General features: G+C 35.9%; 1 long non-coding RNA gene across 1 annotated transcript; it reads right to left on the bottom strand.

Moving 5' to 3' along the window:
* Positions 1-305: 305 nt before the first annotated feature.
* LOC113353759 lies at positions 306-2391 on the bottom strand. Its single transcript, XR_003361513.1, has 4 exons — positions 1882-2391; positions 1515-1759; positions 627-694; positions 306-509 (listed from the first exon to the last, which is right to left on the bottom strand). It is a non-coding gene; the product is annotated as an uncharacterized LOC113353759 (long non-coding RNA).
* Positions 2392-17917: the final 15526 nt, after the last annotated feature.

Here is a 17917-nt window from a genome sequence, read left to right as displayed (position 1 = left end):
AGATTATACTCACGCCTGTCATCAGGCGAACATTATACTCACGCCTGATGGGGCGTACATTATAGCTTCGCCTCAATGGGACGTACGTTATATAAACGCCTGATCATGAGACGAGAAGTATACAACCGCTTCATCTGAAGCGTGCATTATATAAACGCCTGTTAACGGGCGAAGTTTATAACTTCGCTCGACCAAATTTGGATTTGGTCCGTAGTCCAGACCAAATATAGTCTGAAATTTGGTATAGTCTGGTTTTTGATCTTTACTTTGTTCGATTGCTCACGTATCTGGACCAAAAATTTGAATTTAGTCGTCCATTGCAGTTTTTGGACCAAAAATCTGAATTTAGTCGTCCATTGCAGTTGCTCTAAGCTACAGAAACACATTAACAATGAATATTAGTCTACCAAATGTCTCCAACTCTACACTCTTTGCACTTCTTTCTAACTTGCAACCATCTTTTTCTTACTTCTTAAGCAACCATCTTTTTCTAACTTGCTGATTCTTCTCTGCAAAAATCACATTGACAAAGAGAATAGTTTCAACCAAAAGAATAAAAAATAACAATAAATTACATCAAAATAGATGTAACTTGGACATAAACAGAACTGAATATGTTAGCCTACCAAATTTATAGGTATGTCATATGTGCATCATCAGTTCAATAAAGTCCTTTTTGCCTCTTTTTCCACTCCTGCAATGTTAGATTTTTGAGACGAAACCTTTAAGTATTATTAAGGGGAAAAAGAAAAAAAGATAGTATAGAGGAAAAAGCACTAAGAAGCAGCAAAACAAAAATAACCAAGCAAACTCCCCACAAAATTCAACAGCCTTGCAGGAGCTACAAACATCAAAAACCAAAGCACTTCTAAAAGTGTATCTACTAGAGAACTCAATAACCAAAACCAACAGGCAAAACAAAAAAAAAAATAAGCTAGAGGCACTCCTTACAAATCATTATTCAACTTGCCATCTCCAAGTCTTTTTTCGGCTATATTGCTAAGCATGGTTTTCGTTTCATTCGCTATGTTGACCAAGAGTAAATTGAGAAGTACAACTTCCTTAATTGAACCCTTCTACAAAACCCCAAATCAAATTTCTTAAAAAGACTAAGAGAGATAACCCGATGTCAATACATTTTTAGATATTACGGTCAAAATAAGAGTCAAAAACCTCCGAGCTCATCAGTTTTGTCGCAAGTTGCAGCATACATGGTTCAATCGTGTTAGTATTTCTATTAAATTTTTTTTTGTTAACTGAGATTGTACTAATTGTACTATAATGATCATTGGAGGGATAAAATTTCTTCTTCTGCAAGATCCTCTTAACTTCTAGTCAATATTAAGCAGGCAGGATACAAATAAAATTCGTATTCCGATTATAATGTAACTGTTCCAAGATTCATAGTACAGATATACATAAAAAGATATAATTTATTTTACCACTCCTTAAACATGAACTAAAAGTAGAACAGGATAAATAACAGTGGCAGTGCCAAAATGGGTACAACTCACCTGTAGGAAGAGGAGGTGGTGACACTCATGTCACTTTTAACATCTGGAAGTGGAGAGCCTATTGGAATAACGAGCTTTCTTTCAATTTTACCTGGTGCAACACAGGCTTGTCTAGATAGAGATTCAGATATAGATGGGAACTCATCCAAATGTGAGATGCCAAGAATTTGTGGCATTTGTTGAGAGCTCATCTCAATGTCATTAACTTTCTCCTTTTCTTTCTTGGTTCTGATTGAAGCGCCAAACTATCACCAAAGAAACATTTTTTCCATAAAACAATACACAAGATTTCAAGGAAGTTCCAGCAATCACAAACAAAACCATACAATTTCAACGCTAATCTGAAGAAACATAGGGGAAATCTTACCTGTGTGCAGAAGAACTGATGACAATCGGAAGTGGAGACACGGAATCAGCAACTAATCTTTCCATTTTCTCAGATGAGAAAGATTTTGTTGTATTACAATCAGGAACTCGAAATGGAGAGCGAAGTTTTCTTGGTGTTGGTGTTGTAGAAATTCCAGGATTGATGGGAATTCAGTCGAATCAAAGAGTTTAAACGAGGGAGGGGATTGAACCATTTTTTAGGGTTTATGAATGTTGGATTTTGTTTTTCTCCGTATTTGTGATTGCTTCTCAAACTTACTCTAGATGATGTTATGAGATGTATCTGTGTGTGTATTAAATCAGATATATAACAGTGATTGTAATATAAGAGAGTGGGAGTTGAGAACGAGGTTGGAGGAGGTGGGGGGTTAGGGTTCGACATCTGTAACAGAATGATTGACAGTTCTTTCTTGATTTTCTTCGTTCAAGAAATCAAGAACCGATCTCTATTTTCTTGATTTTTTTGATTAAGGAGGTGGATTCGCGAAGTTTTTTTGTTTACACACAAGTTATATAACAGAAAACCAGACCAAGACGAGATTTTAAGAAGATGAGCGAAGAAGTATTGACAAATGACAGCCGGGTTGGGGCTATGGGGTAGCTTAGTGGTCCTTGTAAATCCAAGAAAAACTAACTACTTTTTTTTAACATGATATTATTGAAACTAATGATGAATAATAATTTTTTGGGATTCTCTTTTTTGATTTTATAGACTCGATGGTGTCTCAATACCATTCAGATTTTTTATATGATAGCTACAATGGCTTTTTTCTGGTGGTTTTTTTGTATCGTTATCAAGTAGTTAAGAAAGATGATGATCTATTTCGGAAATTAATATCGATGTTGATTGTGTTTATGTCGATTTGGGCTTACTACTTCTTCGCTATAGAAGCGTATAACATATATGATGTTGATGATCAAGAATCTGAAGATCAAAAATCAAAATGGTTTAAAGTCGTAACTGAAAAAGCGGAGGTCTAACAACCACACCCAATATTTCGATTAGCAATTTGTATGGACTAACTCAAATATACTTTTAAGAGAATCAACTAGACAGTCAGACTCAATCTTAATAAAAGTATATCAAAGAGTTATATCTCTCTTTCTCGATTCAATACTTACTCAAGCAAATAAAAATCTGCGAGTCTAATTGAATACAAGAGAAATCACTTGAAAGGTACCAAAGACCAATGTTCAAGTATCAATCAATTTCAATCAACAACCAAAGTTTGGATTTCCCAATTGATTGATTTAACGCACAAGCTGTGATATTTCAATTATATAAACAAATATAATGCGGAAAAGAAATAACACAAACACCAGAAGTTTTGTTAACGAGGAAACCGCAAATGCAGAAAAATCCCGGGACCTAGTCCAGATTGAAAACACACTGTATTAAGCCGCTACAGACACTAGCCTACTACAAACTAACTTCAGTCCGGACTGTAGTTGAACCCCAATCAATCTCACACTGATCCAAGGTACAGTTGCCCCTTACGTCTCTGATTCCAGCAGGATACTACGCACTTGATTCTCTTAGCTTATCTCACCCACAACTAAGAGTTTCTACGACCCAAAGTCGAAGAATTTAATAAAAAAATCTATATCACACAGAAAAGTCTACGGTAATAGATAAATCTGTCTCCCACAGAAATACCTACGAATTTTTGTTCCGTCTTTTGATAAATCAAGGTGAACAGGAACCTTGATAAACCAGACTTATATTCCCGAAGAACAGCTCAGTGTTATCAATCACCTCACAATAATCTAAATCGTATGATGGCGAAACTAGATATTGTGGAATCACAAACGATGATATGAAGATGTTTGTGACTTCTTTTATATCTTGCCTATCGGAGAAATCAATCTCAAGCCAATCTTACGATTGTACTTAGTACGATAAAAACAACAAGATCATATCACACAACTACAAGAAAAGTAGTATCGGTCTGGCTTCACAATCCCAATGAAGTCTTCAAGTCGTTAACCTATGGGGTCTCGGTAGAAACCTAAGATTAAAGGAGAATCGACTCTATCTAATACAACTAGTATCACACAGGAGGTGTGGGAATTAGGTTTCCCAGTTGCTTGATTTCTCCCTTATATGGTCTTTCAAATCAGGGTTTGCAATCAATGTTAGCTTAGTAACAAAGAATTCAATATTCACCGTTAGATGAAAACCTGATTATATTCAAGCTAATATCTTTCAACCGTTAGATCGAAACTTAGCTTGTTACAAACAAATGAAATGCACTTTTATTTAGGTTTGTGTAACCGTACCCAAACATGTACATCTAGTTCGTTCAAAAGTAGTTAACCAAATGGTTAGTCATATGAGCACTTCCATGTCAACCATATCCTTATTTACCATAACTAGTTCAAATGACTCAAATGAACTAGTTAGAGAGTTGTTCAATTGCTTAAATCTTATAGAAAGTATACAAGACACAATTGAAGCAAAAACGTTTTGATTCACTCGAATAGATTCATGAACTTTATAGCCACGGTTTGTAAACTTGCATTCCTTAGTTAATATAAGTTTAAGTTCACGAATAATCATTTTTAGAAAATAACCAACTCAAGTACGCGGACTGGTACGCGGACTTAAGTACCCGGAATAAGTTTGTAAACAGTTCACAAACTCCAGCTGAATTTCTCAGGAAGAGAACCTCTGACAGTACGCGGACTTGGTACGCGGACTCTAGTTCCGGTTTTTCCTGAGCAGCAAAGTACGCATACTTTGGTTCAAGGAATAATGACTTATACACGTACGAGTTACCACACAATGCTTATATACAACTATGGATATATAATCTAAACTCTCATTTCAATCATTGAAACATTCTTAGAGGACGTTATATAGTTGTTGTTCACACACTATTTTTCGTTAAAGCAATTTTCAAGTACTTGAAACTTAATATGACTTTTGTCACTAGTAAAGATGAACTTGGCCAGAGCGAAATCTTACTAACACATATTTTGAGAAATAGATAAGCGAGATAAACTCGGCTCGAAATAGAAAATGTGCATAATCAAAGTCTATATAGCAAAACGACTTTTGTCTCAAGATAGGAGATAGAGTAGATAGACTTTTGAGTGATAGATAAGTTCAAGTCTCCACATACCTTTTAGTCGATGAAGTTCCACCAGATCCTTGAGTAGTTCTTCGTCTTTGTATTATGATCCCCATGGAGTCTTGAGCTAAACTACACTTTCTATCCTAGTCTGAGACTTAGCTATAAGTAGACTAGAAATCAAAACTTATAGTTTTGATCACTAACATTGGCAAACATGCTTGAGATAACAATGCATGCGAGTTCGACCGATCAGTTCTCTAACAATCTCCCCCTTTGTCAATTTTAGTGACAAAAATGTCAATACATATGGAATACAAAAATAGATAAATAAGATCTTCTTGGTTCTTCAACATTACTCGAAATCTTCGTCACTTCCAAGTACTCCAATGATCCCACAGGTTGTAAGTTTAGTATCACCGTTGTTAAAAATCCGTAGTCATAACAATGAGAAAACAAGAATTATCAATTATTGTTATACAGTGTCATAGTATTATCACACATCATCAAAGTTCAATTATATCACATTTTCGACAAGAATACTATGGTGATATGTATCCCTACCCCTTAGTCAATACTCCATCTCGCATGGAAACTACTCCCCCTTACATAATGATCCGAAAACCATATGTATTTGTAGTCTGAACTACACATTAATTCTCCCCCTTTTTGTCAATAAAATTGGCAAAGGTACGAAAACTAGTGGGATCCTAATGAAATTTCCATAGGGACATTACATGACCAAAAGAAAGCACATATCAACTTTTTAGATGCCATCATATAGCCGAAGCTTAATGCATTCATCAAGGAGTTTATAAAAATACAAGATAACCCCTATAATATTCCACATCCGCACTCCCCACAAAGATTTGGAAATTAAGCACAAGTTCAATTAAGAACTCTCCCCCATAAAATGTCATTCCCGAAAGAACAACAAGAGCGACCTTATTTTCATAAGAAAAGAAGAATTTCTTTTGATAAAACAGATAAAGAACCTTGACAGAAAATCAACCTACTGAAACAAATGCAGAATTGAAGTAAACACTTATTGGAGTTCCAAACTCAATTGCCCAAAAGATCGAGATAAGCGCAGGGGCAAGAGTTTAAGGGACAGTTGATGAACCAAAACAACACCAATAGACTGTCGTAAGTGTTGAAATGTAGCAGTGTCTAGTGGTTTGGTAAGAATATCATCCAATTGTTGTTCGGAAGGCACAAATTCCATATTTATGATACCATTTTCATAGAGATCTAGAATAAAATGGTACCTTATATCAATGTGCTTTGTTCTTGAGTGCTCAACGGGATTCTCAATGATTCGAATCGCACTAGAGTTATCACAAAAGATCTTCATTATTCCAATATCAATTCCATAATCAGCCAACATTTGTTTCATCCATAGAAGTTGAGTACAACATGAGCCAGCAGCAATATATTCTGCTTCACATGTGGACAGGGATTGTGAATTTTGTTTCTTGCTATGCCAAGCCACAAGATTCAGTCCTACGTAGTAGAAACCTCCCGATGTACTTTTTCTGTCTTCTACACATCCTTTCCAATCAGCATCTGAATAAGCAGAAAGGTTAGTGTTTGTATCAAAAGTGTAAGATAAACCATACCCGACTATATGATTTACATATCGTATGATCCTTTTTGCAGCTGCAAGATGAGACTCCTTTGGATTAGCCTAAAATCTAGCACAGCAACCAATACTAAAAGCAATATCAATTCTAATAGATCTAAGATATAAAAGACTACCAATAATAGATCGATGCATTTTTTTGATCCATATTTATTCCTTTCTCATCTTTGTGTAGTTTACCAGTAGTAGGCATAAGTGTCAGTTTTGGAGTTGACTTATCCAGACCGAACCTTGAGACAAGATCTTTGCATATTTTTCTTGGGATAAGTAAATTTCATCCTTATGCTGCTGAATTTGTAATCCTAAGAAGAACTTTAATTCACCAACATTGCTCATTTCAAATTCTTTGCCAAGAGAGACTTGGAAATCTTTTACAAGTTTATCAGAAGTTGAACCATAGATGATATCATCTACATAGACTTGAGCAATGGCAACGTCTTTCCCACTCCATTTGGGAAACAATGTTTTACCAGCTCCGCCTCTCGAAAAACCTTTCCTAAGAAGAGAAGTAGTAAGTTTTTCGAACCAGGATCTAGGTGCTTGTTTTAACCCATATAATTTTTTTTAAGCTTAAGAACATGATCTGGGAAATCAGGGTTTTCAAAACCATTTGGTTGAGCGACATAGACTTATTCCTTTAGAATTCCGTTTAGGAACGCGGATTTTATGTCCATTTGAAACAGCCTAACCTTAAGAAAACAAGCATGAGCTAATAATAACCGAATGGACTCAAGGCGTGCCACAAGAGAAAAGTTTTCATCAAAGTCGATACCTTCAATCTGTGAATATCCTTGAGCGACAAATCGGGCTTTTATTTCTGATAATTGTGCCAAATTTGTCAGACTTATTCTTGAATATCCATTTAGTACCAACAATATTGATATTGGATGAACAAGTTACTAGTTCCCATACTTCTTGTATTTGAAATTGATTTAACTCTTCATGCATTGCATTCACCCAAAAGGGATCGCTAGGAGCTTCATCAATATTTCTCGGTTCTACTTGTGAAAGATAACAACCAAAATTGCAAATATTTTGAAGTTTTCCTCTTGTCTTAGTAGTATAATCTCTTCCTCCAATAATACTGTTTGGATCATGATTCCTTTGAACTCAGAGGTGTCGTGGAGGAACACGTTCTTGTTCAACAGGAGTAGCCTGATCAATGCTCTTCTCCTCATCACTAGAAATATCAGGATCAGTAAAAGTTGGGGTAACTTCAACTGAATCTGGGATTTCTTTGACTTTCTCAATTGTCTCTGTTGGAGGCAATTCAGCAGAAGGATTATCATGATGAAAAATATTAATATCATCGATGATAACATTAGCAGATTCCATCATGACCTGGGTTATGAGATTAAACACTCGAAAACCACGACTATCAGAAGCATAGCTAAGGAAGATACCTTCATTACTTTTGGTATCAAACTTCCATCTATGTTCTCGATCTTTTATAATATAGCACTTACTTCTGAACACTCTGAGATAGTGCAAGTTGGGTTTTCTACCGTACCACAACTCATAAGAAGTGTTTAGGGTTTTGGACCGTAGGTAGACACGGTTGATCAAATAGTATGTTGTAAAGACAGCTTCTCCCCAAAACCTTAATGGTAAGTTTTTGTTATGGAGCATTACCCTGGCCATTTCCTGAATGTTCCTGTTTTTTCTTTCTGCCACTCCATTGGCTTGAGGAGTGATGGGTGGTGAATATTGTTGAATGATCCCCAGTTCTTTACAAAATTCAAACACCTTGGTGTCCTTGAATTCAGTTCCATGATCGCTTCTAATTTTCTTTAGCTTGCGACCTTGCTCGTTTTGGATTCTTTAACAATAATCTTGAATTCATCAAGGGTTTCATTCTTATGAGATAGAAATGCAACCCAAGTGAATCTGGTGTAATCATCTACCATAACTAAAGCATACTTCTTACCAGCAACCATGGGTTGTTGAATTGGTCCGAAGAAATCCATATGAATTAAATCAAGTGGAGCTTTAGTGAGAATATCTCGATATGATTTATGGTGATCTTTCGTTTGGTTACCCTTTTGACAGGCACCACATACACCATCAATCTTTGCATTGATTTTGGGAACGCCTCTAACAAGTTTTTTGTTAATGATCTTAGTTAGAAGACGATAATTGATGTGACCAAAATACTCATGCCAAAGATGTGTAGATTCCACCTTAGTCAAATTGCAACAATTGCTGAACTGAGTATCCAGAAGATAACAGTTGTTTTTACCACGAGTTCCCTGAAACATTACTTTCCCAGTTTTGTCTATGATGTCACATTCATTTGCATTGAAGACAACTCTATGGACTTTGTCACAAATTTGACTAATATAAAGAAGATTTGCAGTCATACCTTTTACTTATACTACATCATGGATTTCAGGTACGCCGGGAAGTTTGATCATCCCCTTCTTGCTTATGTAGCAGCAACTCTGATCTCCAATTATCATCAAACCTCCTTCATAGTCGTTTGAAGAAACAAACCATGTGAGATCACCTGCCATATGTCGGCTACATCCAGTATCAAGAAACCATTGAAAGGGCGATGTTTATTTTAAAACAAAAGCTCACATACTAACACTACTTTCCTGTTTAGGATTTCTTGTTAGTTTTGTACATCCTTATAGAGAAGCAACCAGTGGTTCAGATTTCTTATGAAGATTACTTGCAACTTTTAGACTCGCTCCTTTGGAAGGACATACAAGTATGTTGAAAGTTATTGGAGGAATCACAAAACAAACATGGACCAACATCTTTAGGCTCGTCTGAGCAGTTTTGAGTCATATCAGTTTTCACAACGTCTGGACATTGTTTATCATTTGATTATTCTTTATAGAAGAACAACTAGAGCTATTCAAATCTATCAAAGGAATTTTGACAGATTTCAAATCCTTAAGCATTGCAATTTCTGCAACAAGATCAAAGTTGATCCGGATTTGTTCATCCAACTTTCTCTGGAGAATAACCAGTTTATCATAAATTTCTCTACGATTGTTTTTTATTCTTGATGAATCGTTTCTAGGGACTTTACTGTCCATATAGTCAGATCGATACAAACACAGACTTATAAGGTCATTAAATGTGTTTGCCTGCTCTGATACCAATTGAAAAACCGGGGGTCTAACAACAACACCCAATATTTCGATTAGCAATTTGTATGAACTAACTCAAATATACTTTTAATAGAATCAACTAGACAGTCAGACTCAATCTTAATAAAAGTATATCAAAGAATTATATCTCTCTTTCTCGATTCAATACTTACTCAAGCAAATAGAAATATGTGAGTCTAATTGAATACAAGAGAAATCATTTGAACGGTACCAAAGACCAATGTTCAAGTATCAATCAATTTAAATCAACAACCAAAGGTTGGATTTCCCAATTGATTGATTTAAACGCACAACCTGTGATATTTTCAATTATATAAACAAATATAATGCGGAAAAGAAATAACACAGACACCAGAAGTTTTGTGAACGAGGAAACCTCAAATTTAGAAAAACCCTGGGACCTAGTCCAGATTGAACACACACTGTATTAATCCGCTACATACACTAGCCTACTACAAACTAACTTCCGTATGGACTGTAGTTGAACCCCAATCAATCTCACACTGATCCAAGGTACAGTGGCGCTCCTTACGTCTCTGATCCCAGCAGGATACTACGCACTTGATTCCCTTAGATTATTTCACCCACAACTAAGAGTTTCTACGACCCAAAGTCCAAGACTTTAATAAACAAATCTGTATCACACAAAAAAGTCTACGGTAATAGATAAATCTGTCTCCCACGGAAATACCTACGAGTTTTTGTTCCATCTTTTGATAAATCAAGGTGAACAGGAACCAATAGATAAACCAGACATATATTCTCGAAGAACATCTCAGTGTTATCAATCACCTCACAATAATCTAAATCGTATGATGGCGAAACTAGATATTGTGGAATCACAAACGATGAGACGAAGATGTTTGTGACTTATTTTATATCTTGCCTATCGGAGAAATCAATCTCAAGCCAATCTTACGATTGTACTTAGTAGGATAGAAACAGCAAGATCAGATCACACAACTACAAGAAAAGTAGTATCAGTCTGGCTTCACAATCCCAATGAGCCTTTGAGTCGTTAACCTACAGGGTCTCGGTAGAAACCTAAGTTAAAGTATAATCGACTCTAGATAATACAACTAGTATCAAACAGGAGGTGCGGGGATTACGTTTCCCAGTTGCTTGAGTTCTCCCTTATATAGTATTTCAAATCAGGGTTTGCAATCAATGTTAACTTAGTAACAAAGCATTCAATATTCACAGTTAGATGAAAACCTGATTAGATTCAGGCTAATATATTTCAACCGTTAGATCGAACTTAGCTTGTTACACACAAATGAAATGCACGTTTATTTAGGTTTGTGTAACCGTACCCAAACATGTACATCTAGTTTGTTCAATAGTAGTTAACCAAATGGTTAGCCATATGAGCACTTTCATATCAACCATATTCTTCTTTACCAAAACTAGTTCAAATGAATCAAATGAACTAGTTAGAGAGTTTTTAAATTCGAAGTATAAAAGACACAATCTAAGCAAACACGATTTGATTCACTCGAATCGATTCATGAACTTTATAGCCACGGCTTACAAACTTGCATTCCTTAGTTAATATAAGTTTAAGTTCACGAATAATCGTTTTTAGAAAATAACCAACTCAAGTACGTGGACTGGTACGCGGACTTAAGTACCCGGAATAAGTTTGTAAATAGTCACAAACTCCAACAGAATTTCTCGGGAAGAGAATTTCCGACAGTACGCGGACTGGGTACGCGGACTCTAGTTCTGGTTTTTCTGAGCAGCAAAGTACGCATACTTTGATTCAGGGAATAAGGACTTATACATGTATGAGTTACCACACAATGATTATATCCAACCATGGTTATATAATCTAAAATCTCACTTCGATCATTGAAACATTCTTAGAGGACGTTATATAGTTGTTGTTCACACACTATTTTTCGTCAAAGCAATTTTCAAGTAATTGAAACTTAATATGACTTTCATCACTAGTAAAGATGAACTTGGCCAAAGCGAAAGCTTACCAATACATATTTCTAGAAATAGATAAGCGAGATAAACTCGGCTCGAAATAACAAATGTGCATAACCAAAGTCTATATAGAAAAACGACTTTTGTCTCAAGATAGGAGATAGAGTAAATAGAATTTTGAGTGATAGATAAGTTCAAGTCTCCACATACCTTTTAGTCGATGAAGTTCTACCAGTTCCTTGAGTAGTTCTTCGTCTTTGTATGATGATTGCCATGGAGTCTTGAGCTCAACTACACTTTTTATCCTAATCCGAGACTTAGCTATAAGTAGACTAGAAATCAAGACTTATAGTTTTGATTATTAACGTTGACAAACATGCTTGATATAGCAACGCATGCGAGTTCGACCGAGCAGTGCTCTAACAGTAACCGTTATAAAGACATCAATTTCGTCGATGGATTGGAGAATGAACAATACTGGGTTTTATTGTTAAGTTTTGAAATCTGTGATATTTGTACTAGTTGTTTATTTCCATTTGTTTTTGATATAATTGATCATGTAACCAAAATTTCATATTAATGAAATTATCGCGCAATGCCTTTTTCCTTCAAAAAAATAAAAATAAAGATGAATAATCATTCATAAAAGAACATATAAAAAATAAAAATAGTTGAAAACATCCTATTATTATTAAAATTTGCTGAACAATTCATTTTATCAAAACACGCTTAAATTCGGCCGTTTAGATTGAATAATAGTTTGAATCCGATATATAAATTTTACCCATTCATTTTAGTTTTAAAACAAATTTTAAACATGTGTGTGTTTTTCATCCAATTGTATAAACCCGACATCTTTAGAAACAAAATAAAATTTGAATTCCTCTTCGTATTTTCATTCCTCAAAGTTCAGATAAATGTTTAAGAAAATATCAAAACTATAATTTAAATGAAGTTTGTGGTTTACTTAGTTGCTAAATCATTTTTTGTAGTTTTTATGCTTAGTGTTAGAGTACACTGCTTGATCGAACTCAGAAGTTTTGTTATTTAATACCCTGATTTCGGTAGTGGTACGCCGATGGAATGAAATATAGGTAATGATTTGTGCTTTCCTAACACCGAGGCCTTTCTAGCTTAATTGGATCCAAAGCTGGCATAAAACTCTGCAGCTAAGCGTGCTCGGGCGGGAGCAATCAAAATGGGTTACCTCTCGGGAAGCTGCTGCTGGATAACTGCAGCGGTGCCCGTTGAAAACCCCATACCTCCGGTGGAGGTATTATAATACCCCGATTTCGGCATCGGTACGCCGATGGAATGAAATATAGGTAATGATTTTTCCTTTCCTAACACCGAGGCCTTTTCAGCACAATTGGCTCTAGAGTTGGGAAAAAACTTTGCAGTTAAGCGTGTTCGGGCGTGGCTCCAGAGTTGGCAAAAAACTCTGCAGTTAAGCGTGTCGGGCGTAGAAATCCAAGGATGGGTGACCTCCCGGGAAGCTGTTGCTGGATAATCACAGCGGTGCCCGTTGAAAACCTCATACTACCGGATAACCGTAGTGGCTAAGTGGGGACAGTATTGGTGGAGGATCGGGTCATCACATGTTATCTCAACCTTGTTGTCAATATTAGTTGATCAATACTATATCTAGTTTGCTAAGTCAACTCTCGAACTAGGATAAAAGTGTATAGTCGAGTATCAGACATCACTAAATTTAGCCACGAAGATTGAAGACTGGAGATCAAAACGAAGACATATGAAGAACTTCATCAACAAGAGGTATGTGAAGACTGAACCATTACATGTACTCACATGAATAACCTTTCTATCTTTATGAGACCATGTCGTATGACTTCTAATAGATTAATTGCAAATAAGAAATTTCGGTTCAAGTTTGTCTTGTTAAATACCTCGAAATATGATTCAAGCAATGGATGTTCATTGGTCCTTGGCAGTTTTGGTTCGAAACAATTTATTATTCTAAAAACTAATTTTTGTCGATCATTTGAAAATTTCCAAGCATAATATTTATATCTATCGCAAATGGGTTTCTTGGCAAGAAGAATAGCAAGTGTTGAAGGTGCTTACTTTTACCAAGAAATAAAGCTTATTGTTAGTCATCTTGTTGAAAAGAATAAGAAGAAGAGCCATAATTTCGCTTATTCTTTAAGTTATTTAATTTCAGTGGTTGAAAATGAAACCCAAGCAGATGTTCTTCTAGAAGTTCTTGAACATTCTCTTCCTTTAAAGATTTCTGAACCATTTTCAGAGTCTTCAATTTCTACTGCCTCGAAATGGAATCTACCTCGTGATGTCTCCAAAGTTCATTATCTTTCTACTGAAGCTCTTAAACCTTTTCGATTATATCTTTCTCTACCCCAAGTTACTCTAGGTACCAAACAGGGGAGAAACCGGAATTAGTCGTTACCCCGGGGTTGACCGTTTTCTCACCACGGACTTAAGCCTAAAATTCCTATAAGTTTTATGAGTCAACTAGAATTAGGCTATGAAAAAATTGTGTTTTTGGGCCTTTGGATGTCTATAAAAGGGGAACTTCAAGCAAATGGGATATTTGAATAACGAAACTACTTTGGCATGTCTTAGTTGTAACTAGAGTCGTCATCTTCCTAACCCTTTTAGGGTTTAGCGACTACAAAGACTTTATAGGGATTCGTGAAGACATATCCAGTTTTCTTTTATCTTGATAACTCGAGTATCATGATCTTGATTGATTGTTGAGCTGCTCACTCGATCAAGATATATAGAAATCATCAAAGTTATCTTCATCTCAAACTTTGTTGATTCTACAAGTTTTATACTTGTGGGGTGAATAATAATCTAGGCTGCACTTCGGGTTGCAAAAGTTCGGATTTTGAGGTTAGTTAACCTCTGTATATTGCTATCGATTTCCATCACCATTGATCAAACTTTTTGATTGTAAAAGGAAATCATATATATGTTTAATATGTGGGAGGCATATTGGTTTAAATTCTTCAATTGAGTTGAAGCAACTCTTAGTTGGTGTGATGTCATCTAAGGGAATCAATTGCGCGGAGTCCTGCTGGGATTCAAGAGGCGTAAAGAGCGCGACTGTACCTTAATCAGTGGTGAGTCGCTTAAGGATCAACTATATTCCAGTCCGAAGTTAACTGGTAGTAGGCTAGTGTCTGTAGCGGCTTAATACAGTTTGGTGTCCAATCTGGACTAGGTCCGGAGGTTTTTCTGCATTTACGGTTTCCTCGTCAGCTAAATTTCTGGTGCCTGTGTTATTTCTTTTTCCGCATTATTGTTGATTTTTATAATTGAAATATAACAGGTTGTGCATTAATCAATCAAAGTAGATACACCCGGCCTAGTTTGATGGATACGACTTGATTGATTCTTGGACCCTAGTCTTTGGTACCGGCCAAATAATATCTTTGTAATAAGGTTCACGGATTTGATTATGCAAACGTTCTAATTGCAAGATAGAGAGATATATAACTGTAGATATGATTAGAAAAACGAGGATATGACAACCACACTTAATAATTCGTTCTGCAATCTGTATGGACTAACTCTAGTATTATTCTGAGAGCACCAGCTTATAAAGCGAGCTCAACCAAGAAAGATATCAAATAGTTATATCTTTTTTTCTCAAATCAATCAGCAAATCAAACAGATAAAAATAAATGAGCCTGATTGATGCGAGAAATACTTGGACGGTACCAAAGACCAATGCCCAAGTGTCAATCATTTTATATCCAACAAACAAAGGTCGGATTTACCAATTAATTGAACTACGCACAACCTGTGATATTCAATTATATAAAAATATAATGCGGAAAAGAAATAACACAGACACCAGAAATTTTGTTAATGGGGAAACCGCAAATGCAGAAAAAACCCTGGACCTAGTCCAGATTTGAACACCACACTGTATTAAGCCTCTAAAGACACTAGCCTACTACAAGTTAACTTCGGACTGGAATATAGTTGAGCCCTAACCAAGTCTCACACCGATTAAGGTACAGTCGCGCTCCTTACACCTCTAGAACGACGGCGGATTCTGCGCACTTGATTCCCTTAGATAATCTCACCCAAAACTAAGAGTTGCTACGACCCAAAGTTGAAGACTTATAAACAAACTGATAGATAAATATGTCTCCTACAGAAGTACCTGTGAAGGTTTCTGATAGATAATCATGTCTCTGAAAAAGCGGGGGTCTAACAACACCATCCAATATTTCGCTTAGCAATCTGTATGGACTAACTCCGATATACGTTCTAGAGAATCAACTAGACAGTCAGACTCAATCTAGATAAAAGTATCTCAAGGAGTTAATATCTCTCTCTTGATTTGATTTACTCGAGCTAATAGAATCAGCGAGTCTTTAATCAAATACAAGAAATAACTTGGATGGTACCAAAGACCAATATCCAAGGATCAATCAATTTAAATCAACAACCAAAGGTTGGATATTCTAATTGATGATCTATAACGTACAATATGTATTATTTTAATTATAAAGATAAACAATATAATGCGGAAATAGAAATAACGCAGACACCAGAATTTTGTTAAAGAGGAAATCGCAAATGCAGAAAAACCTCGGGACCTAGTCCAGATTGAACACACATTGTATTAAGCCGCTACAGACACTAGCCTACTCCAAGCTAACTTCGAACTGGACTGTAATTGAACCCCAATCAATCTCCCACTGATCCAAGGTACAGTTGTACTCCCTGCGCCTCTGATCCCAGCAGGATATTGCGCACTTGATTCCCTTAGCTGATCTCACCCACAACTAAGAGTTGCTACGACCCAAAGTCGAAGACTTGATAATAAACAAATCTGTCTTACACAGACAAGTATATCAAAGGAACAATCTGTCTCCCACAGATAAACCCTAAAGGTTTTTGTTCCATCTTTTGATAATAATCAAGGTGAACAGGAACCAATTGATAATCCGGTCTTATATTCCCGAAGAACAGCCTAGAGTTATCAATCACCTTACAACAATCTAAATTGTATGGTAGCGAAACAAGATGTTGCGGAATCACAAACAGTGAGACGAAGATGTTTGTGATTACTTTTTATATATTTCCTATCGAAGATATCAATCTCAAGCCAATCAATATGATTGTACTCGTATGATAGAAGATGCAAGATCAGATCACACAACTACGATAAAAGTAGTATCGGTATGGCTTCACAATCCCAATGAAGTCTTTAAGTCGTTAACCTGGTTTTAGAAGAAGAAAACCAAAGGTTAAAGGAGAATCGACTCAAGCATGCAAACTAGTATCACAGGTAAGGTGTGTTGATTAGTTTTGCACAAATACTAGAGTTCCCCTCATATAGTCTTTCAAATCAGGGTTTGCAATCAATGTTACCTTGGTAACAAAGCAATCAATACTCACTGTTAGATGAAAACCTGATTTAGATTCAAGCTAATATCTTTCAACCGTTAGATCGAACACTTATCTTGTTACACACAATTGAAATGCACGTTTCTAGGTTTGTTAACCGTACCCAAATGTATGCACTTTTTGGTTCAACAATAGTTAACCAAATGGTTAGCCATATGAGCATTTCATATCAACCATGTTCTTCCTCACTAGTTCAAATGACTTCAAATGAACTAGTTAGAGAGTTGTTCAATTACAAGGAAATCTCATGTACTGCACAAGACACAATTGAAGCAAAGATGATGTGTTTCACTTGAATAGGTTCATGAACTTTATATCCACGGTTTGCATACTGCATTCCTTAGTCTTTATAAGTATTAGTTCACGATCAACATCTTTAGATATAACCTACTCAAGTTCGCGGATTGGGTTCGTGGACTTAAGTTCACGGAAGGAGTTCACAAACTCCAGCAGAATTTCTCGGACGAAAACTTCCGCCGGTTCGCGGACTTGGCTCACGCCACATTCTATTTTCTCTTGATCAACAAAGTTCGCAAACTTTGGTTCAAGGAATAGGACTTGTACATAAATGTGTTTCCACAACAATGCATATTCCACCATTGGTTATATAATCTAAACTCTCATTCCAATCATTGAAACATTCTTAGAGGACGTTATACAGTTGTTACACCATTTCTCGTCAAAGAAATTTTCAAAGTGATTGAAACATATCATGACTTTAGTCACTAGGTAAATATAAACTCGGTTGAAGCGAAAAGCTTACCAACACATATTTCGAGATATAGATAGGCGAGGTATACTCGGCTCGAAATACCAAATGTGTATAATCAAAGTCTA

Source organism: Papaver somniferum, chromosome 2 (assembly GCF_003573695.1).
Source record: "Papaver somniferum cultivar HN1 chromosome 2, ASM357369v1, whole genome shotgun sequence".
NCBI classification, from domain to species: domain Eukaryota; kingdom Viridiplantae; phylum Streptophyta; class Magnoliopsida; order Ranunculales; family Papaveraceae; genus Papaver; species Papaver somniferum.
This window is presented reverse-complemented; position numbering and strand designations above follow the sequence as displayed.